Below are 22,593 nucleotides of genomic sequence, written 5' to 3' on the forward strand. Positions count from 1 at the left end.
CATAAGTACTAACATGTCAGAAGTATGTTAACTAGGTATTGATGCATGTTAGTGTAGGTACATTGTAGGCTGTGACATCATCAAAATTTGAGCCTAATTTTGATGATCTTTAAGCTGTCATGCATTTGATTTGTTTTATCCTAAAAAGTTTTTGGTCATTTTTTGGTCGTATATTGGGCATACAGAGGTATTTTTTGACAAATCATAAATTGTTGAAAAGCTGATTTTGAGCCTATTGCGATGGTGTAGGTATTTTTTTTTTGGTATTGTTTGGTTACTTGTTTACATAATCAAAGTGAGAGGTTCTATTTTGCACTCTGGGAGACATATCTTGAGCATCCAGACTCCATTTTTTTAAATCTTTATATTGTTGGAAAGCTTGTTTTGTTATATCATTGGAAAGTTTGTTTTATGCTCTTTCCATTAATGGTAGTTGTTTTTCCAGATTCTTCTCTAGGTATATTATATTCATTTTTTTTCTTTTTTGAACTCTGGTGGATATCTTGGTTGTTTCAAGTTTGGAGATCATTTTTGTTACATGGGATGACTCATCTTGGGTTGTACTTTCTATTGTACTAGCCTTATGTCTCTTTTGGTATTTGTTGATATCTTTTGTAAGGATGTTTATGCAAACACAATGAGATAAAGTGTCATTTTCCATCTGTATTTTTGCTTTAGTTGTTTGCCTTGTTTTTCCTTTTGATTCAAGTAGTGTCATCTAAGGACACTCATACAGATTATTGTCTTCTTGTGATCTATCATATATTGTGCCTTGGTGGGTGGGGGGGTGGGGGTGGGGGGGTGTTTGTTATGTTTGCCTTTGTTTGCTATCTACTTTTATCGAGTGAGTGTTCCTTCCATGACATTAACCTTACGATTTGTCCAAAGATCGATAACCTTGTGACACTAATATGTATTTTTTGAGCATCTTGCTTTTGGTCCCTTGACATGCAATTCTTCTTGGACATCTTTACAATTTCTCGTCACCTCTCCCTTGTCTACATTGTGGGGGTGGGGGGTTCTCCAGTTGGTTCTTATGCTTCCTTGGTTCAATGGAGTGAGCTATGTATTTTGTTCCTCCATATTAGGCGAATGTAGTGGCTGAGTACCTATGCATTTCGGTGAAAGGGATCATTTACCATATGGACACTTTTTCCATTCCCATTTTGAAGGCAGTCTTCCATGTCCATTGATCACCTCTTTAGACTTTGGTGTTGTGTGCCATTTGTATCTTCGAGTTTAGTTGTTTGCCTCTAGATTCAAGTAATATCACTTAAAGGAACTCATGCAGATTATAGTTTTTTTCTATCTGGTCTTGCTCTATGTTTGAATGATCAGCTCTTCAAACTTTCGTATTTTATGTCGTTTGTATCGTCAATTTCAGTTGTTCGCCTCTTGAATTGAATAGTGTTGTATGAGGGCACTCATGCAGATTATAGTCTTCTCTACTAGGTCACATTTTATTTCAATGGAGGTTCTTCAGATCAACAGTTACTTTTCGACATATCTTTGCAACTTCTTCATGCTTCAATGGTGTTCTTCACAATCATTCTTTTGTTCCTATTTCCTAAGACATTCTCTAGTTTGGAGGCTTCTCTAGTCCTTTGCTAGATTTTCAACATTATTCCCATCTCTTCTTACAGTAGAGTTTTTCTCACATGGTTTTCTCTATTTCTCCAATTTACAAAGATTTGGTTGTGATTGGGTACCTCACTAAACCACGTTATCAAGACCCAAGTTTGCTTTCTGCAATGTAGTTTCTTTTTCTTTTTATCGATTATATTTAGTTGCATTGTTACTCATCTTTAGTGGGGTGTTAGAATAAAGTAATAACTTTATTATTAAGTCATCTTAACTTGAGCATTAAGTTGTCTTTACTTCTCTCTTAAGATAACACTTTATGCATTAGTGACGTTTAATAATTATGTTTAATAATTGAATAGTTTCATTTTAGGGTTTCTTATTTTAGGTCACCAAATATCCTTTATAAGGATAGATCATTGTATCTTTTAATCATTCATTTGATATGATAATATAATCTTCCATATTTTCAGAGCTCAAACCCTTGCTTTGTTATTCCATTCTTCCCGGTGACTGATTATCTCTGCATGTAGATGATATTGGCTTAATGAAGTTGGATTGACAACTTCTTCAAAAAAATCCTTAAAAATTTAGGATGAGGCCTCTGGCCTTATTAAATATAAGTGATTTCTTTGGAAAAAACTGATATACTTTTGATTAAGAAGAAAATAATGATGGATACTTCTTAGGAGTTTCAATGAGAAAAATGTAGTCACATCATTTGTGGGCATGTTATTTTATGTTTGTGTCTTAATAGGATTGAGAAGGTGACAATGCAACAAAGGTAGCTCAAGGATAGAATAATCTTGAATTGTCTAAAAATATTTTTTGGATTTACAAGATATTTAGGTAGACTAAATAATTAATCTTTGATCGTTACCATGTTTGAGCTCTAAAAAATGCTTCTAAAGGTGTCGAAGTGAGTAAAGTAGTGTTATAATATATTTGTGATTAATGCAATCAATTAGAGTTAGCATAAATATGGTGAAGGGCAATTCATTATCCTATAGTCGAGTAATTGCATTAGAAGGCATTTTCCTTGGACTAGAAAAACCATTTTGCATTAGAGCTACAAAAAAAAGTTGTTAAACAAAGAAAAATCCTCAAAGACCTATTGATGAATTTTAGCTATGAGGCTTAAGTGTAATGAAAATAACACAAGCTTCAGGGGCTACTTTCTTGACTTAGAAATGACCTTTCACACATTAGAGCACCTAATTGTAGCAACATAAACTTTACTCTTTCATTAAAAACTTCAAATATTTAATCATATTTTTTTCAACCAAATAGAGAAAAGGTAAATATCTACCATTTTGGCCTTTCAATAGGCCTTGAAATTCTCTGAGTACCTAAAATGTATGTCTACCAAATTTAATAGAAAATTAGTGTGGTGAAAATGTCCCCTAGATATAAAGCAAAAAAATGCAATAAAATCATGGAAAGTAATGATAACCTCCAAATGAATAAATTATGTGTAGAAATATGGTGGGAGAATATTGCAATGTAGTAGAAACAAAGAAAGATGGTCCAAGGAAATATCCAAAAACTCTTAGGTGTCAATGTTTAATGATCCATTAAAAAATCCATTAGGTGCCATCTCATCCTGCTCCTCTAGCTATCATTGGTCACAAAATCTCTCATCATCATTGGATGCATCTTGCCAAATCCATATCTTTCGCTATCACCCCACCCTTAGCTTTCGCATCTTGCACAACATTGAGCCATCCCGCTATCCTCTCATCCAGAGCTTTTTATCCATATGTATCATACCTATCATTGGTCCGTTAGCTTGTACCATATCTTGATTAGCCCGCTTGTAAATATCTTGGTCCGTCAGCTTGTACATCCTCTCTAGCTTAGTACCATTGTATCTATCTAGCTTTTGTGTTAGTTCCTCCTTGATCAGCATCTTGCACACATTGCACATCTTGGTTAGCTATTCCAATGCATCCTTTAACTAGATCTCTTGTCACTAAAGTGTTATCCTTCTTAGTTCAGCTTGCCAGACGCATCACTCATCCAAATCCACCAGCTTAGGTGCTCTCCGATAGGTCCTTGCAGGATATAGCTTTCCTCATGTCTGATCTTGGTCCGTTAGTACCTCGTCCTACCCATCTCGTTGGCAAACGGTTCTCTTTTGGATTTTCACTTTCTTTTGATTTGGACTCTTCCCTGTTGGGTCTTGAAATATCTTTTCCAAGCAATCTCCTTGTTCCCTCCTCAAGGTTGCAACGATATTCCATATCATGGTATACTGCAAATGGGGCAATCAAAGCATAAGGTCTTGATCATGTCTTTTGTTTGTTTTTCTTTTCTGCTTGTGGGTTACCCAGTGTCGGTTCCACGCTGCTTCCTTTAGGAATCATGTGTGATGCTGGGGAAATCTTTGCGTGTTTGTTTTGAGTCAGTTCGTCAGTCCTCTGGATAGTTGGTGAAAAGGCCTTGATGTTCTTGGTAACCTTGGCAATTAACCAACAGTCCTGTAGCAAATCTAGTGCTCAACTACATGGTGGTACTTCTCTTTGAAGTATCCCCCCGCTCAAAAAGCTTCAATGGTTTTCCTTCATCTCCATTATCTCCCATCCATATCCAACATCCGTCTCTCCTACCCCAGCTTATGCATCATATCTCTTTGAATCACTCCTCACCTTTAGCTTTAGGGATCCACAATCCTAGTCTTAGGGATCCACCAATCCAAATCAATCCACCAAGCCTCATCTTTCAAGATCCACAATCCTAGTCCTAAGGATCTCCGAAACCCATCTTTCGCCAATCTGACTCTTTGAAATCCTGTTGCATCAGCTTTATAATTCCCTCATCCATCTCCCCATCCTGGATTCCTTTTATAGCACTCTGCTCCTTCATCCTCTGCAATCCCTAAGATCTTAAGCTTGCTTCCTCTTGTGCCTTTGATTCTCCCTTTATCATTCTCTCGTAGTGAGAGTTTGAGCTAACTAAACCTCTTCTCTTAAGCCAATTTGAGTCTTCTTGCTCATCTCAGATTCTTGTACTTTTCAAAAAGTCGTCGAGCCTCGCTTTCTCTCCCCGCCGCCTTCTTGAGGGGGCATCTTGTAGTCCATTCTCTCCTCTTCTGCTCTAGCCTTGGGCATCTTATTTTCTTATCTTTGATGCCATGCCACTTGCGGCATCACATCAAAGAGGGGCAAAATGTAGACACCTAAAAACTTTTAGAAAATAAAGCATTTTTATTTTCTGAAAATTTTTTGATGACATCATCATTTATAAATTAATTATTTATTTAATTAATTAGTTTATTTTTATGCCATTAAATCCTTTTATCTTAATTAAAAATATTTAATTAAGGAATCCCTTCCAAAAATGTTTAAATCTTATTTAAACATTATTTCCTTATTTATTAATTATTTAATTAATAAATTGACCAAAAAACCCAAAATAAATTAAAAATTTATTTTTTGCCCAAAACTTGGCCAATTTCCTTAAGACCACTAACATCTTCCAAAATCTTCTAATCCTTCTTTAATTTTGATTAAAGGCTAATCCCATCATTTCCTACCCCTAATCCCAACTCAAAATATTTAATTAAGATTAAATATTAATCCTCATGTTTATTAAAAAAGTTTTAATAAATATCTCCTCAACCCAAACCCTTGAAATAAATAAAACTTTATTTATTTCCTAAAAATCTAATTTATCCTCATCCTAAGAAGTTCTGGACTCTTCTAGAAAGTCTTCATCCTCATCTTAAGAAATTCTAGACTATTCTAGAAAGTCTTTATCCTCATCCAAAGTCTAGACTCTTCTAGAAGATGTCTTTAAACCTAATCCTAATCCCCTCCTAACCTTGTCACATTCTCTAAACATGGGTTAAGACTTACTAACCCAAGCCAAAGTTAACAAATATCTCCTCCTTCACCCACCCTCATTAAATGCCATCCACTTGCCTATCCCTAAGCTAATCCTAAACCATCCTAATCCATCCTCTAATCATTTGCACAATCCTAAGCAAGCTTAAAACCCTCATAATCAAGCCCAAGTCGAAATTGCTCTCATCTCCCTCAAAATATCTCAACCATAAAACTTTATGAAACCCACTAGGCTATAAATGACTCTTCCAAGCCCTTTTATTGCTCTCACAAGTCATTATGAGGGTCTTTATGAAGATTTTATCCCTTGAGCCTCCTTTGTTGACTCATCCTTCCCCTTTCCTCCACCCTCTCACCCTGTGACATGTGTCACTCCTTGATTGGCTGTAAGGAAGCACAATCCATGTGCTCTCCTTTCATGCAATCTGAGCCTTCCATAAGCTTTTTCCCATCCTTGCATCCTAGCCCTTGATCCCTCAAGCCCTTTGCCTATTTAAAGAATCCTCTCCCAAGCCATTTTAACACAATCCATGAAGTAAAGTCATAATGCCATTTTAAGAAGCCATTTTACATCAAAACCATACACTCACACCCAAATTCCAACTCCATTTGAAGCCATTTTTGAAGCATAAGCTTGAGCATACATCCTATCTATTTAGACAAAGCCACTCAACAAGAGAGCTTCTTATTGAGAAAGTCCATTAATGGCTCATATTCTCAATTGAGAGTTCATCTTAGTCTATCTTGAAGTTTATGAATTTTGTTTAGTTTGTAGAAGCTTTATTTAAATTTGGTTTCTATTAGCATACTAACATTGCTCATATACACTTATTATCGCTTCTGTTTTACTACTATAACTCTTCGATAATGCCAAAAGAATGTCCAACTAGTGGCCCTTTTGCTCGATTTTGTAGAAGAGGAAACACCAAATGTAAAAGGAGGAAAACTTATCAAATAAATGCAAAAAATGAAAATAAAGATGACAAAAGTTATAGAAATATGATTCTTAATTGATTCTAACAGATTTACATTAAATGACATAATCAGTTTTTGATTTGAGCCAATAGAAAGGAAAACAAACAAGTTTTTTAAAATTTCTAAAATACAATTACATTATCAAACTTTATATAATAAAAACAGTTTTTTTAATATCAGATTCATCCAAAGTATAAATAATTTTACATGTAGGGGAAGAGACCCAGTAGTTGCTCATGTTCCAATGATTGCTACATCTACTATTATATATCCCCCAAATTATTATTCATATAAAGTTCCAAAAAATGATAGCGCATGTACTAAAAGCCGATCACACATGTACTAATAGTTGATAATTTTTTAGCTCTTGGTTGCTGATTGGTCCATTTGTCCAAAAACTACTATTTCTTTTGGTGAGTGACTATTGGGAGATGAACATAAGGGTTCCAACGAATGTTTTAAAATGACACTTTTAGACCACCTAACATTCTACGAGATCTATAAAGAGCTCTGTAAATGCGAAGAAGCTGAAATGTTAGAAATGAGAAGAAGCTGAAATGTTAGCTTTAAGCTCTTTAGTCAGCTACCTAGGTTCACCAGAAAAATCGACAAATTTTGATATACATTTTAAAAATTCTAGCTACACGAAAGCCTAAGCGACTAGCGGATCTCTTCCCCTAATCAATGCAGCAATATGAAATCCGTTATAAAAAAACCCCAATAGCCGCAAAACAGCTTATCGGCTGTGTTGGAATAAGATACATTAACAGCTCTAAATTACTAGGTCATGTAAAAAATTGCGGATTAAAAAATTGTGAGGCCACTCCTCAGGTAGCGGGGCTAACTTCTGCACATTACTCCATTTTTGCTGGCGAGGGTTTTGCTTAAATCTTAATTTGAATAACGGTTGCAGGATCTACTACAGTGTTTCAAATCCCTAGGAAAGGGGGTTCATCCCGCTGATCTGTCGGCATAGAAAATTTTGAAGTTGTTGAGGTAATAACATTCGACTTTTATTCTTATTTGAGAGTCTTGCAGTCGAACCTTCTTACTCAGGGCTCGTCCATTAATAATCAGAAAATAATGCTCGAGCAAAAATACATATTATATATTCAATTATATATCAGTTCCTATTGAAAAAATTAACGTTTACCGGGGGTTTGGTATGTTGTTGTGTGTTTTTAGTAACATCTTCAGTTATGACCTCTATGCATACTACTTAAAATCATTTTGTTCTCTTTTGGGTATCTGTTAAGCTATACGCTAATTTGGTATATGAGAATCCCCTTTTCAAGCGTCCAAGGGAATTTTAGTCCTACTAATCTGATATAGTTTTCTTTGCGCTTGCTTTATATTGTTGAACTTAATGTTAAGTTTCGATCTTACGACCCAAAATTGGGAGAAAATTTAACCACATCAGAGTACCTTGACAAGAAGTGCTAGCGAAACATGATACCTGCAACTTGCGTTTAAATGTTTAATAAGTACAACGTAAAGAGCAATCACGACATTCCTTTGTATTTCAAAAGGCAGATCTGTTTTTTCACTTATAGTAAAAATAAAAAGAGTATGTGGTACTCATTGTATCTGGAGATATATTCTTTGAAGCTAGGGAAAGAAGCTTAGGTTTCTTGGTGGTTGGCAGTTCATAAAACTTGTCCATGGTTTTTCATGTTCAGCTGATGAGGCACAGGGTTTGAGGTTTAAATGCAAGTACACACTTATTAGCTACCTAAGCACCAACAAGGATGTGTGCTCGTCCAGAAGATATTGATTGGATCTAGATTGTCTATTCTTGCGGATGTAGATAGATTTGCAACGCCCATGCCGTGTTTTATCTTTGGTCATGAAGTTGAAATCTAATGGGTTCAGTGTGATATCAAACGCCTCTGTGTGTGAGTGTGAAGTTCTCTTCCATCACCATGGAGCTTGCATATGCTAAATATGTTTATTGGCTAGGGTGGGGCTTAAAAGTTAGCTTTATGTTTTTCCTCAAGTTTGAAATCAAAGAAACAAATTAACTGCAGTCTAAGCATTAGTAGAAGGGCTATATACAAATGTTGGTTATATTCTATCAAGTGAAAGACCTTGCTTTTTTGGTAATGTTTGACAAGAGCTCTTTAGAAAGTTTTTGGGTCATAATGATTAATTGACAAGAGCCTGCAAAGTTCTAATTGACCTTTTACCTCATGTTGGACACTAAAAGGCTTGAAGAGCCTAAACATAAATTCTGAACTTATAGTTTAAGTGTACTTTTTCTACATACATATTACCCTGGACTCATAAGCATCTGATTGTGAACTCTGCTGGTTGTAGGTAAAGCATTGTGACATCGGACTCTCTTCTAGGGCTTCAATTTTATTGGTTGCTCCAGTGGACCCAGTGCAAACCCTGACTGATAATGCTAGTATTTGTGTTCCTCTTTCTTCTCAAATTAAATTCTACATATCAAACACATTATTATACAAATTCATCACATTATTCTGTTTTTTATATTTTTTCCAGTATTACCCCAAGTTTCCAGGACGGGAAAGGCAATAGATCTGTGGACAAGTTTCTGGGTGTCAATTTTTTTTGTCAAGTATAGGGATGGCAAGGGGACGACCATACATATAAACTATATAGGGATATTTGCATACATACATTACATTAATATGAAAACATGGATAAACCATGTCACTTACACATTATAGAACCTCAACATACAACATTTCAATAGTCAAACTTAATGCTTAATATGCATTATAATTTAGAATTATTGTCAAGGTGCATGTAATATTAAAATATTAATATTAAAAATTGAAATAAACCCAAGAACATAGTCTACAATTCATCTTCAATAGTGACAAAAACAATAACCCACCTTCCAAATTGAAACACATCACTCACATTTAATTTGGAAACTACACCTCCAACTCATTGCAAATGACTGATGTTAATACAAAAAGATCTGCTATATAGTTTGAGTCATGTTATTTCTGTTACAATAAGATGGTAACTTGGTGCAACGTCTAATATTTACCATATCTTCCATGAAGGACCCAAATCAACCCAACACTGATGTATTGCAACAAAATGTCATAAAAATGCATGCTCTAGTTCTGCAATGTACTTTTTAGACGTTCCCAACATCTTGCAAACAGTCCAGAGTATATGAGTCCGAGCGTATAGCATGACTATAACAAGATTCTTAAATTTCACGATCCTTAGGGCCCGTTTGATTGCTGGAATAGGAATAGAAAATTTGTAATACGTTTTCTGTTTTGTTTGTCAATTGGAACAGGGAATAAGAATACATATTCCCTAAGTTGCGGATTCGGGTTTGGGGACGGATTCGGGTTCGAGGTTCGGGTTTGTGGGTTCGGGCAATTTGTTTTTTCCCATTTGGGTTCGTGGGTGGGTTCGTGAGTGTGTATATATATATATAAACACACACAAGAGAAACATGCATAGTGGCAAAACAGAGTCATTTCACAGTATGAATAACTGTTGCTTGATCATTGATCAATGCCAAATGTCAACGATAAACATTAAATACTCGCTCATTAATCGATCTTCATGATTGTAAAGAAAATTATACATTGAATTACTAAATTGCAAAACATAGACTAGTTCATCAAATAATAAAGTTTGAAACATTTGATAGATGACAAGTGTTTAGTAGTTTATCAATAATTATTGTATCAAATGCCCTTCAAGGGTCAAATGGATCATCATAAAATGAGGGGTCAATGGCTTCATCCCCAACTGCAACTATATCTAGATCCTCATCATTGGAACCCAAATTGGTTCCACTAGTCCCATATGCTGCTATATCATCCTCCTCCTCAACATAAGAGATTAGATGAGCGAAATATTTTTTATTAAGTTCCTTTTAGAGGTACATCAGAAAAAAAACAAAAAAATACACTCTTTAAAGTTGTTTTAGCCCCAAGTCCTGTTGGGTTCGCTATGGGTTCGTTTGGGTTCGCTCCAACAAGGACATAGGTGAACCCACAGTCCAAACTAAGGACCCTGCCCGGACCCGTGGGCAAATCCGGACCCATGCGGACCCGGACCTGAATCCGAGCAGTAGGGGACGAATCCGACAACTCAGCATATTCCCATTTTGCCTCTAAAATGAGCCTATACCCATTGCGAAAAATAGCTGTTATTGGAATAACCATTCCTATTCCCAATATGTATTCCCATTCTCCATTCTTATGCTTGCAACCAAACAGGCCCTTAATGTAATGTTGTCAAATACTAATCAGAGGACTCCAAATAACAGGAATTAACTACCAATAGTTATAAGCATGTAAGGGTGAACTTGGAAGGAGGGGCCCACTTTAAATTTATAAAAGATAAGAGTTTTATAAAAGAAAAATGTTTTTTGAAGTGCTGATGTTGCCTATCTAATTGGGGATGCCCATCCATCCTAAGGACTTCAAAGGCGTCCTGAACTGTCCCCGGTATGTTTGGGCATCCCCAAAATAATTTTCCAAATTCGCCAAGTTTCTGGGACATTTCTTGTGAATTTTCAATTGAAGGGGATGAGGTGTGGATGTCTGCTAGCTGTCCCAAGTCCCCGAAACATTTCCGTGCAGGGATAGGGATTTTTAGGTCGGGGACATGTCTCTGAGTAACACTGTTTTTTTCAATCTCTTTGTTTTTATTAAACACAACTGTTGTATCCTATGTTCCATGGCTTTTTGGGGGCAGGACAGTGGGAAGGCAGGGGATGTCTGTTGGAGATGGTAGCTTGGGTGCCTTTTTTTGGGGATGGTAGCACAGACGCACGCACTTATAAGAATATCCAAATTCCTTCAAGTTTGATTCACACAATAGTAAAATTAAGATAGTGACAGCAGTATGGCAACAACCAATATTACATATGCAATGACAGTTGTTTGGATCATTAAGACAATGACCTCAATAAATAAATTTCTAAAAAATATGACAGTGACAGCATTGAAACTAGTATAACAGAAATAATTAAATTGTGATCTCAATTCATAACATAGTTTATATCACTGACATTAACAGTGGTTTGGCAGTAAGTTGTAACAAAAATTTAAACCGTATTCTGATTTCAGTATTTATTATTCAAATATAAAACTCTGTGATGTCTCCTTTCTAATGTGCCCTAAATAACACTTGCAACAGATTAAGGTTAGGGTTTACCAAATAGATGGTTTCTTAAATTATGAGATTTGTAACTTGAGTCATACACACACACACACGTATACGTACACATAAAGAGAATATGTCTTCATCATTATGCAATACTTAAATTTCCAATTATAGAAGATGTGGAGTAAGGAGGCATAGAAGGGTGCTCCAAGATAGTGGTTCTCCCTCCATGCTGCCCTCTTCCATTCTTTTGTGGTTGGAGTTAACTATGATTCACCAATAGTCCCTCGATGTGGGAACTAAAATGTACCTGCAATGGGGTGTCCTTAGTGGTTGTCCCCCTCACAGTGCTTGTAATATCCCCAAACAAGATACTACAAACATGACAATAATTAATGCAAATTAGGGTCAATCTGATACCAAAAACTTTTACAAACTAGGGTAAGTTGGTCTGTTTGATTTGCTTTTAGAATACTTGTTATATCCCTAGCAGAGTCGCCATTTTGTTGGCTTCTGATTTGACAAGATTTTAACCACCTTTTGAAGTTATACAAAATACCTAGGAGTTAGTCAAAAACCATAACAAGTATTCTAAAGGCAAATCAAAAGGACCAACTATTAAGACTTCTTTAGTCTTCTTCCCTTTGAATTCTGCAAGATTGAGGCAGATATACGTAGGAATTTATTAGTCTTCCACATTTTTATCAATTCTTGGTATAAATTCCAATATATCAGATGAATGCTTGTAATTCTTCTAACTTAAGGACTGAAGAAGGGATGCAAGACGACTAATTTCTCAAACCCTAAGACTCCTTAAATCAAGTGTAGGCTATATTCTTATGCTCTTTTATTCTAAACATTTGCGATAAAGGGACCTTTACAATAATTTGTGACAGCATAGATATCATATCAATAGGATCATAAATAAGAGGTTTATCTAAAATACCTTTATTTTCTTGCCCTTGGACAGCATAATCCTCAACCTTTTGAACAATATTAGGTTTTAGCTTCTTTTCTTCCACTGTTGTCTTGATTGGATCTACGTTTTGGGTTTGCATATCTTCTTAGGTTCCCATTTTTTGGCTTTGATATCTTTTGTTTTGACAATTATTTGATTCTTTCCCTTGTTGTCATCATTCATTTTGTGAGTTGCATCCTTGATGAAAATACTTGAGGTATTGCCAACACCATTGTTCACTGTTCTATTTCTCAAGTTGTAGGTGCTATGAACTTGGGCAACCATTTTTGCAGTTATCTTATCAATTTCTTCCTTAGACTGTTTTCTCAAATTCACGTGTCGTACCTTTGAGGTCATCTTGCATGCTCTATCATCAATTTCACTTTCATCATCTGAGAAAATTTGCCGATGATAGACTTGATATACATCTCGCTGATTGTTTATATCCACTTCATATCCTTCTATATCTAATTCTTCACAATCGCAACATGAGCTGGTCATGTTACAAGTTGCATCATCATATTTTTGTCTTCCTCTCCTTCGGATTGTGATTGTTGGGATGCAAAAAATGATAGAGTGACTGCACAATATTCAGGAAAATGGGGGGATTGACAAACCATATAGGAAGGCACTTCCTCGACCATATTTACAGAGTTCCTTTGTAATGGATCTGGTGTATTCTTCTCATTTGCGCCTTGCACAGGATTATTAATAGGTTTACCATCTTTCCATTGTGTATTGTAGGGGTAATTTTGTAATCTGGTTTACCTATTGAAGTTGTTATTAAATTGTGGCGTTTCACCAGTATTAGGCTTATTCACATTATTGGGTGGAGGTTTCAAGTTCTTCAATAAATTCAACGTTTGATCCATCTTATCCTCCTCCGGCTTCTTATTTGTGCCAGGCTTATCTCCTTCCTTCTTGTTACCCCGAGGATTAAACAATTTTGGATCATCCCTTCTTCCTAACTTCCCAGATGCTCTCCTATTGTTTCTAATGTTTACAACTATCTTAAAAGCATCCCTCAATGTCTTAGGATCTTTATCCCTTAGTATGCATGCCATTTTATTATCAAATGCATTAAAGTAGGTAGTCAAACACACATTCTCATCCAATCTCATGACGTGGAACAACTTGTACATCCCCTTTTGGAGCCTAACATTGAAATCAAAAGTGGATTCGTTTTGATTCTTTTTGATATTATTAAATTCGTTCAAGACAAAACTAGCATTAGTGTTATCTCCATACTGTTCCTTGAAACACTTTTCGAGATCATCCCATGAACTGTAGGAACCCCATATAGGCTCTACGCTGATCACTGTTTGTTTCCCTGGGTGTAATGATTGCTTTTGGTTTGTTTTTCAATGTTTTAAGCTGTTTTTGGGTTTTTGAGTTGATGAAAAGAAAATACAAATATTGAAAACTAATCTTACCTAAAATTATAACTCAAATCTGGTTATAATGCTAATCAAATTCATTTATTCGGATGGCTCCTAATGTATGTACAATACTTATTGCTGGAAGAATACATTAAAAACATCATCATTAATAGTTGAAAAAAACCTGATTTTTGTCTCCAATATGCAACCACGCTGCTGGTTGCTTCCTCCTTGGGCAGCGCCTATCAAAAATCGCAATATTAAATCTCTGATTTTTAATTCACTGTAGCGCTGTACTGTTCACAGCACTGTAGCTGCTGTTATAACCCCTTCCAACCTGTAAACAGATTCATCCACTTTTTCCCTACTGAAACACAATATTGACTCCAGAATGAAGTCAACTCACAGGCAAAATTCAAGTGATATTTCACACCCTCAAATTGCATCAACTCTGAAGATACTACGTTCTCCACAGTCTGAATTCTTCTCAAACTTGTAGAAACCCTTGTTGCCACAACTTCAAGAAATTTCACAAGGCAAAGTTTTTAAGCAATTCTCATAACCTCCTCTTGAAGGAAGACAAGGTTTGTTTATAAGGACTCCTCGACTCCAGAATGAGTCTCCACGCTCAATGTGGGATAAAAGATATAATAATAACATAAAAAATGTTATTACATTAAAACTTAGAAAATCCCTTTTAATTTTTCCATAAGCTTGGACCCACAATTAATTGAAACAATGGCCCCTTTTATGATATCATGACCCTCACTTAAGTTATATATTATAACTTAACAATATAGGCTCAAAACCAATAATGTTTATTTTAACTAAATAAACATTAATATCTCCATTATTACTCAACATTTTTGAATGTCGTTTGGACTAGGAGCTAACATGATAGAACTGCATATGACCATACCCCTTTTCTAAAAATAGCAGGGGTCTATCTTTATAACTCCAAAACTGCTAAAAATAGCCTGACCAAGCCAAACTCAAAGGAAAACTCATCATAAACAAACTCTGGCAACCCAGAAGAGTACTCTGCTTTGGTCCTTGGAGGATCTCCACACCAAGGTGACCCTCTATCCAATCTTATTAGCCTACGAGGGTCTCTGATAGGCTAATCACCAGCTAAAGTGATGTCTCTAGCTAGAAGGGGACATCACAATCCGCCCTCCCTGAAATTGCTTGTCCTCAAGCAATCTCAACTCTGGATGCTGTAAAATCTCCTCGCTCTCCCAAGTAGCATCCTCTACCGGCAAATCCTTCCACTTCACCAAATATTCTCGGATGGTACGTTTCCTCAAGTTCCTCTCTCTAAAATCAATGATAGCCTCCGGTATCAAAACAAGTTTTCCCTCATCATCCAGGGGTGGTAGTACTGTAGAAGGCACAATATGATGCCCTAGCGCCTTTTTGAGGCGTGACACATGAAAAACATTGTGCACCTTGCTCTCCGCCGGCAAGTCTAACTCATAAGCCACCTCTCCCACTTTTCTGATAATCCTAAATGGACCATAGTATCGTGGCTTGAGTTTCTCGGCACCACTCTTCTTGAGAGTGGATTGACGGTAAGGCTGCAACATAAGATACACCATGTCTCCAACCTCAAAAGTCCGCTCAGTCCTCTTCTGATCTGCATACTGCTTTTGCTGATTTTGTGCCTTAGTTAGATTATCCTTGAGAGTCTTAACAAGGTCTTGACTCTCCTGTAACAAATCACCTGCACTGGGCACTCTACTGTCACTCAAAAGCAGATCCATAAAATTGGGTGCCTCATACCCATATAGGGCCATAAAGGGTGACATCTGAATAGACATGTGATAAGTGGTATTGTAGCAATACTCACAGAGATAAATCCATTTTACCCATGCCCTCTGTTGCCCTGCTATATAATTTTTGAGATATCCCTCCACCCATTTGTTTACTATCTCTGTTTGACCATCTGTCTGAGGGTGGTAGCTAGTGCTCGGAGTGAGCTCTGTCGCACACAACTTGAATAGCTCCTGCCAAAAGTGACTCATAAACCTGCTGTCTCTGTCACTTACAATGCTCCGAGGTAAGCCATGTAATCTGAATATCTCTTTGAAGAACAACTCTGCCACCTGTGTAGCAGTGATCGGAAAGAAGTGTGCAAACTTCGTAAGGCGATCCACAACCACATATATGCAGTCTCTGCCTTGGGCTCTAGGCAGTCCTATGATGAAGTCCATAGACAAACACTCCCACTTCCTATCAAGAATCGGAAGTGGCTGAAGTAAATCGGCTGGATAGGAGTGTTCTTGCTTATTTTGCTGACAAGTGGGACACTCCCTAACATATTGAAGTACCTCTGCTTTGAGCCCTTTCCATGTGAATCGCTCTCTAATCTGTCGGTATGTCTTGTAGAAACTAGGATGTCCTGCCATAGGTGAATCATGAAAAGATTTCAAAACCACCCTCCTCACTACTGATTCTGGGACCAAAAATATTCGTCCTTTGTAAATGATGAGCTCATTCACAAGGGTGTATCTGCTGTCCTGAATAGTCCCATCTATGAATCTAGCTGCCCAAGTGTCCTTTGCATACTCTGCAAGGATCAAGTGTCTCCAATCCTCCGATATGTCTGTCAATAAGCTCAAATGGGGCCTACGTGATAAGGCATCAGCAACTACATTCTGTGTCCCCTTAAAATATGTAATGTCAAAGTCATAGGACTGTAACTTGCTCACCCACTTTTGCTGCCTATCATTGACATCTCGCTGCCCCAAAAAGTGTCTTAGGCTATTATGGTCGGTTTTGATACAAAATTTGCTACCTACCAAATATTGCCTGAATTTGGCCAAAGCATGCATAATGGCTAACATCTCCTTATCATATATGCTGAAGCTCCGCTCTGGCCCTCTCAATTTCCTGCTCTCATAAGCAATAGGGTGCTTCTCCTGCATAAGCACCACTCCAATGCCCTCTCCGGAAGCATCACAATGTAGCTCAAAAGGTTTGCTGAAATCTGGTAATGCTAACATTGGACAAGAAGTCATCAACCCCTTAAATTTCTCAAAACACTCCTGTGCCTCAAGAGTCCACAAGAAAGCTCCCTTTCTCATCAAATCTGTCAAGGGTGCCGCATGCCTGGAATATCCATCCACAAACCTTCTGTAGAAACCACAGTCCTAGAAAGCCCCTCAACTGTGTAAGGTTCACCGGTGAAGGCCACTCCACAATGGCACGAATCTTTTCAGGATCCATGCACACGCCCTCTGCACTGATGATGTGACCCAAGTACAACAACTCTGTCATGCCCAAATCACACTTCGACTCCTTTGCATACAAGGATTCTCTGTCCAATATACCAGCACCGTGTCCAGGTGAACCAAGTGCTCCTCCCAAGATCTACTATATACCAAGATATCATCGAAGAAGACAAGTACAAATCTCCTCAACTGAGGATGGAAAACCTTATTCATTGTTGCCTGAAAAGTAGCAGGTGCGTTAGTTAGCCCAAATGGCATAACTACAAACTCAAAATGGCCACAATGACATCTAAAGGCTGTCTTCTCGATATCCTGCTCTCTAACTTTGATCTGGTGATAACCTGATCTCAAATCTATCTTTGAGAAGAAGCAAGCTCCATGAAGCTCATCTATCAACTCATCGATCCTGGGAATGGGGTATTTGTTTTTAATCGTCTTCATATTAAGCACTCTGTAATCAATGCACATCCTCAATGTCCCATCCTTCTTCTTTACTAACACCACTGAAGAAGCAAAAGGAGACTTACTTGGTCTAATGTGGCCCATAGCAAGTAACTCCTTTATGGTTTTCTCAATTTCATCCTTCAACCTCTTCGGATGCCTGTAAGGTGTAATCATGATGGGCTTAGCCCCCTCCTCTAACTCAATGATGTGCTCAATACCTCTGTCTAGTGGTCTACTTGGTGGAATGTCACTGAACACCTTAGAGTGTTTAACTCTAAGCTCTTGAATATCAGGAGGATATTCAATCTTATGCTGTCCCTCTTGTGATGGCATCAACATGCACTCTGCTGCCCACTCTACCTGATCATGTCGAATCAATCTAGCCATTCTACGAAAAGAGACCATCCTGAGATCATTGTCCCTGATTGCCTTAAGAATATGTGTCTTCCCATTCACTTTAAACCTCATCTCCATCTCCTTGAGGTTAAGAGTGAACTCACCAATATCGTGCAACCAACTCATCCCAAGAACTATATTTGTATCTCCCATAGGTACAACATAAAAATCTGCCTTAAAGTCATAATTATTAACTTTCAATGGGAGTCCAGTGATCCTACGATCACATTTGAGGACATAGCCATCCGCTACCCTCACTCTAATTCCCCCAAACTCCTCTGTTTGTATGCCACGCTTCTCCACCATCCTAGCATCAATGAAATTATGAGTGGCACCTGTATCAACCAAGGTTATGACTCGCTGTCCAACGAGTACTCCTCTCATCCGGAATGACCCTTCTTGCTTAATACTAGTGAGACGAGCTTCCCTAAGTTGCCCATCTCCTTCCCCATCCTTGGACTCCATTTTAGACAAGTTTTCAGCCTTGTCTTCTTCTTTTTCACCATCTATTTCCTCTATATCAGACTGCTGATCTGAATTATCTGATTCTGATTCCTCATAGTATGCCCACATAACTCTGTTAGCTTTTCCCTTTGGCCTAAGAGGACAATCATGGTTTGCATCATAGGGTCCCTTACAGTAGAAACATAATTTTTTCTTTCTCAAATCGTTTAATGTTTCCTTGTCAAAAGGTGCTGGAGTTTTATCTTTAGAATCATTTTAAAAATCAGTCCTCTCTGGTTTTTTATAAAATGGTTTGTTATCCTTACTAGAAGATGCTCCTTTGGACTGAAATTTGTTTGTTGGGACTGCATGGTCCATACTTCTTGCCTTTTTCATCGCTTCCTGTAAAGAAATAGGATCAAATGCCTTTATCCAACCTTTCAGTGGTTCGGATAGACCCTCAATGAAAAGAACTATCAATCTATGCTCTGAAATGTTTGGCACCATGACTGCCAACCGCTGAAATTCACCAATGAAATACTCCAAGTTGCCTGTTTGTTTCAGCTGTGCTAAGCCCCGGAAGTAAATCTCTGGATCTTTTTTGTCAAATCTTTCAACCAACCTATCCACGAAGTCTTGGTATTCTGTCACTTGGTTATGCTGAAGTGTTACCATACCACGGTACCACCAATCATGTGCTATTCCCTCCAAATGCAAGGTGGCATAATTGATAGCTTCAATCTCTGTCATTGGCCTCAGTGCCAAAAATGTGTCAAGCTTATGAATCCAAGCTTGAGCTGTCATCTTACCACTCCCATCAAATGTAGGCATAGTAAGCTTGCCTGTAGCCCTCTTCAGCTCACTATTTTGACCTCTAGGCCTCCTATCCTGTCTGAGTGACCTGTAATGCTCTCTCCTTTGATTTACAAAGCATTCAAAGGTCATCGTCTCCCGAACCTGCGGAGCTAATAATTCCCATTCATCATTTGCAGCCATGAGTGCATCTGCGAATATGGGGTCTCCTGTCGCCTCCTCTACCGGAGCTTCTTCTGGCTCCTTCGGAACAAATGTAGGGCGTGTAGGCCTATCAGCTGTTTTGGAATGGGTCCGTTGTGGTCTTTGATTACCTGTAGCACTCCTGTTATCTCCTTGTTCTCCCGGCTCCCCATTTTGTCTAACAGGTGGGTTCATCCTTTCTACCATAGTAGTGAGTGCCTTTAATGCCTGTGCCATCTGCTGCTGCCCTGTAACCATAGCACGGTAGAATTCTCTGGTATCCTGATCATCATTATTCCTCCTGTTTCTAGGTGGACTACGATCATGCCTCTCTTCCATATTTCCTGTTTCCTGTAACTGTTCTCTTTCAATCAGAGCTCTCCTACGAGTATGGTACCTGTGTGGTCCAATTTCCAGTGGCTGCATATGACTCCCCAAACCCTCAGGATGGCAGGAATGAGGCTCTGATACCAATGTAGGAACCCCAAATAGGCCCTACGCTGATCACTGTTTGTTTCCCTGGGTGTAATGATTGTTTTTGGTTTGTTTTTGAATGTTTTAAGCTATTTTTGGGTTTTTGAGTTGATGAAAAGAAAATAAAAATATTGAAAACTAATCTTACCTAAAATTATAACTCAAATCTGGTTATAATGCTAATCAAATTCATTTATTCGGATGGCTCCTAATGTATGTACAATACTTATGGTTGGAAGAATACCATAGTAACACGGGGACGCGTCCCCCCCCTTCTTGCCCGACGTCTCGGAGACTTCAACGCATCGGAGACTTCGGGACTCCGTCTCCCCATCCCCAGCGGTGCCACTAGATTCCACCACCTCCACCGAGGATGGGGGACATCCTGCTATTCACTATTTGCAAATTCAACTATTTATGTTTAATGTTCGATGTTCCAATTCAATGCAATGTTTCAAGTATTCACTCTTTTACATCTTTACATCCTATATTGCAATACATATTTTCATAACTAACATTTTTAAATACCATATGCATAGATATATACACCCATCTTGTCCCCTGCCGCCGTCCCCCCACCGTCCCCCCGCCGTCCCCAAATTAAGGCCCCTCTGTCCCCCCGTCCCGGAAACTTGTCCCCCCGTTTCGCCGTCCCCCCGTCCCCCAGGGTGGTGTAACTATGAAGAATACATTAAAAACATCATCATTAATAGTTGAAAAAAACCTGATTTTTGTCTCCAATATGCAACCACGCTGCTGGTTGCTTCCTCCTTGGGCAGCGCCTATCAAAAACCGCAATATTAAATCTCTGATTTTTAATTCACTGTAGCGCTGTACTGTTCACAGCACTGTAGCTGCTGTTATAACCCCTTCTAACCTGTAAACAGATTCATCCACTTTTTCCCTACTGAAACACAATATTGACTCCAGAATGAAGTCAACTCACAGGCAAAATTCAAGTGATATTTCACACCCTCAAATTGCATCAACTCTGAAGATACTACGTTCTCCACAGTCTGAATTCTTCTCAAACTAGTAGAAACCCTTGTTGCCACAACTTCAAGAAATTTCACAAGGCAAAGTTTTTAAGCAATTCTCATAACCTCCTCTTGAAGGAAGACAAGGTTTGTTTATAAGGACTCCTCGACTCCAGAATGAGTCTCCACGCTCAATGTGGGATAAAAGATATAATAATAACATAAAAAATGTTATTACATTAAAACTTAGAAAATCCCTTTTAATTTTTCCATAAGCTTGGACCCACAATTAATTGAAACAATGGCCCCTTTTATGATATCATGACCCTCACTTAAGTTATATATAATAACTTAACAATATAGGCTCAAAACCAATAATGTTTATTTTAACTAAATAAACATTAATATCTCCATTATTACTCAACATTTTTGAATGTCGTTTGGATTGGGAGCTAACATGATAGAACTGCATATGACTAGAACTGCATATGACCATACCCCTTTTCTAAAAATAGCAGGGGTCTATCTTTATAACTCCAAAACTGCTAAAAATAGCCTGACCAAGCCAAACTCAAAGGAAAACTCATCATAAACAAACTCTGGCAACCCAGAAGAGTACTCTGCTTTGGTCCTTGGAGGATCTCCACACCAAGGTGACCCTCTATCCAATCTTATTAGCCTACGAGGGTCTCTGATAGGCTAATCACCAGCTAAAGTGATGTCTCTAGCTAGAAGGGGACATCACATGAACCAATACTGTCATCAGGGAGTCTCCTAAACCAATCTCTAGCATCCTCTGTGAGTGAGTGCACAAGTAGTTTCATAAAAACATCTTCATGTTCCACCTCATAATCATTCAACATGTCAATATAGTTCCTAAGGTGTTCTATACCACTAACAACATTGTTCCCCGAGGATTTTGACACTTTGTCTCTTATTTCATTTGATATGGGATTTGGGTAACCAGGGATACTTATAAAAGATATTTGCTTATATCTTTCCATATATATGAGCCTTTTTTGAGATCCTAACACATTGGAAGAACTAGGTCCTGTAGTTTGAGTTTGCACAAAGATTTTCCCTTGTTGTGCTATAGTTAATTGATCGGTTGTGGTGGAAAAAGAGGCTGGTACTGACTGGGAAATTCCCTGACCACTTCTTACGGGACCACATATTGGGATAGAAGATATATACCTTGTGAGGCTTGGTTTTGCCCAACTGTTAGACCAGAGGTGGACTTTAGGAATTGGATTTTTCTCTTCATTTCTGCTGTTGGAGCTTCATTTTCAACCTTCTCTAACTCTTTTGCCAGATCTTCTTTCTCTTTCCTAGCCCTTTCCAGTTCCAAATCAATTTTGGAGATATCAGAACTCACCTTAGATGTAGCAACAGGTTCATTGATATGAATACCAACAACCTTTTGCTTTCCTTTATCAACATTCTTAATAGTGAGGTCTATTACATCCTCTTCAAGAGGTTTATAGGGTTTGATTTGTGAAATAACAGTTCCTTCCTTCTCACATAGTGTATGATCTTGGTCTTGAACCTTAGATCTCATTTCTCCAATATCTCCAAATATATCCGAATGCAGAGTTGAAGACTTCTCCTCCAACTTCCTATTTTGCTCTTTAAGCATTTCTATTCTTCTGAGCAGATTCTCCCTTTCTATAAGGGCGTTCATGGTGATCCTTTCCTTCTCCTGTTCCGAACGATGCGTTTGGCATTTTCCTCCGCAACCTTCTTTCTAAGTGTTTCAACTTCAGACAACAATTCTTCAGG

At 37.9% G+C, this 22,593-nt stretch overlaps 1 protein-coding gene across 2 annotated transcripts in view; it reads left to right on the forward strand.

Moving 5' to 3' along the window:
* Positions 1–7,139: 7,139 nt before the first annotated feature.
* The window catches only part of LOC149574888 (RNA-binding KH domain-containing protein), a 56,625-nt gene continuing 41,171 nt past the window's right edge, over positions 7,140–22,593 (forward strand). The window contains exons 1-2 of one of the 2 annotated variants that reach the window (XM_089814736.1): positions 7,140–7,397; positions 8,718–8,804. The gene's annotated coding sequence lies outside the window, so the exon portion shown is untranslated. The remainder of the gene's footprint in view (positions 7,398–8,717; positions 8,805–22,593) is intronic. The other variant, XM_089814734.1, reaches the window with a different exon arrangement.

The sequence above is a fragment of the Cupressus sempervirens genome, chromosome 2, assembly GCF_028749045.1.
Source record: "Cupressus sempervirens isolate cs-2001-9-10 chromosome 2, ASM2874904v1, whole genome shotgun sequence".
In the NCBI taxonomy this organism is placed as follows: Eukaryota; Viridiplantae; Streptophyta; class Pinopsida; order Cupressales; family Cupressaceae; genus Cupressus; species Cupressus sempervirens.